General features: G+C 37.9%; 1 protein-coding gene across 1 annotated transcript in view; it reads left to right on the top strand.

Annotated features, from left to right (window-relative positions):
• The window catches only part of LOC107729158 (fibroblast growth factor receptor substrate 2-like), an 18,344-nt gene that overhangs the window by 11,120 nt on the left and 5,212 nt on the right, over positions 1–2,012 (top strand). The gene's annotated exons all lie outside the window — the stretch shown is intronic.

Here is a 2,012-nt window from a genome sequence, read left to right as displayed (position 1 = left end):
CCAAACTCGGTCCTGGAGGGCCGGTGTCCTGCAGAGTTTAGCTCCAGCTTGCCTCAACACACCTGCTTGGAAGTTTCTAGTATGCCTAGTAAGACCTTGATTAGCTGCTTCAGGTGTGTTTGATTAGGGTTGGCGCTAAACTCTGCAGGACACCGGCCCTTCAGGACCGAGTGTGGGCACCCCTGGTTTAGATGGTATTTTCTTTTCATTTTGCCTCTCTGCCTCTCTGCATAATACCAAAGACTATAGAATACCCTATAGTTGCCGTTCCATAAACGCCACCTACTGTCAGAGTGAATTTGCGCTCTCATTCAGACCGTCTGCTGATTTAGTTTCGTGCAGATGTTTTATGTAGCATAGTTTCACAAAACTCATGTCAGACCATTCTGTTTTTTGCTTCAAATTTAGAAATTATACAATATAGTTTAGATTAAAAACTGCTCATGCTGCATGTGTGCAGCATCTTTGTTTGGATCGTGATTAAAATGCAGTGGTTGCTTCTAATTTTAAATGGAAAGAGCACAGGCGAAGCCTTAGTTTCTTTATATGAAGAGATTTCTTTTATTTGTATTATTGATTTATTATTATTTGGGATTTGTTTTAAAATTTAAATGTAGTTTTGTTATTTGACATATTTCAATTTCACAAAGAAATGTGCAGCATTTTGTCTGAGAAATAATAAAAGGATGCCTTTTCATTTATAATTTGTCTAAAATCTCATTATTTTTAAAAATAAACTTTTTAATAACAAAAAAATACATTTAATTCTTAAATATATAGTGTTAATAATAATTGTATAATATATAAAATAAATGCATTTTGTGTGTTTATGTATATTTATATATATACACATACTGAAATTTAAGTTATTCACTTAAGATTGTCAGTTTTGCAGCTTCAAACGCGGCTGACGACTGAATGCTTTGATTTGAGCACACAAGTGAACGGGATTTTCGCATGAGTTGTTCTGGCTGATGGATGTTAAACTGATGGAATGTGAGCAGGACGTGGGCTGTGGTCACATGACCTCCACATACCTGCACAGGTGGGACACATTTCCTGTGAAATTCCCTCCACGCTACGCCCTACATCCTTCACTCATTAAATATAGAAAACAACCGGAGTGTTAATTTTACATAAAGGAGGAGTGACGTGTAACATGGTGTCCAGACGCTGAAGATTGACTCTGTATCCTGAGCGGGTGTGTTTTTAAGCGTGTGGAGTGTAGTAAATCAATTTTTAGTGTTTAGCATTTTAGCGAGTGCTAATGTCTGATGAGCGAGCGAGCCGCTTGTTTCCTGCAGGAAGATAAACTGTAAACTAGAGCAGCTTTACTGGAGCTCATATGAATTATTCACGTTTTATCCTCATGAGTGGCCATAATGAACTGAGCTGCCTTTTTAGTTGCTATTCAAAATGAAGGTTGAGCCACAACAGGCTAGTTTTTTTATGCTAAACATAAACTTTGAATGCTTGTAGTTTTGGTATATCAGGGCCATTTTCATGACTTTTATGGCCTTTTTTTTTTTTTTTAAAGATGGTGTTGCATTTAGTCCAGCAGTTTTTGAATGCAAGAACACGTCTTAAGTAAAAACCTCCCAAGAAATGCACCCGATGAACTTTGTGAGCCTAATTATACAGGTTAATCATACAGTTAAAACCAACTAGTTTTGCATATCCCTGTCACTCAGTATGTAGCACGAGTGCTTGACCTCTGAACCACAGACTTGTCGACTGTAAGTCAGAATGAAAGAGACTGAAACAGACTTATGTTATTGATCACAGAAGGGGAAATCAGATGCAAAAAAAGCAGCAGGATCAAGTGCACAACACCAAAAACATCCCTTTGTTTAAATCTGTGAAAATGGTCAAAAACAAACAGCCGCTTTGGGACGTTCTGGCCTTTTTTCTGGAGATGTTCATGTAAATGTGTGCATGAATTATGAACGTGTGCAGGGCGGCTGTGGGACTCGAGTCAGAGTCCGGTCTTTGCTCATTGTTTTAAATCATCT

This window comes from Sinocyclocheilus rhinocerous, unplaced genomic scaffold, assembly GCF_001515625.1.
Source record: "Sinocyclocheilus rhinocerous isolate Xijiao unplaced genomic scaffold, SAMN03320098_v1.1 scaffold3263, whole genome shotgun sequence".
Taxonomy (NCBI): domain Eukaryota; kingdom Metazoa; phylum Chordata; class Actinopteri; order Cypriniformes; family Cyprinidae; genus Sinocyclocheilus; species Sinocyclocheilus rhinocerous.
Note: the sequence above shows the minus strand (reverse complement) of the source record. Positions and strands in the feature narration are given on the sequence as shown.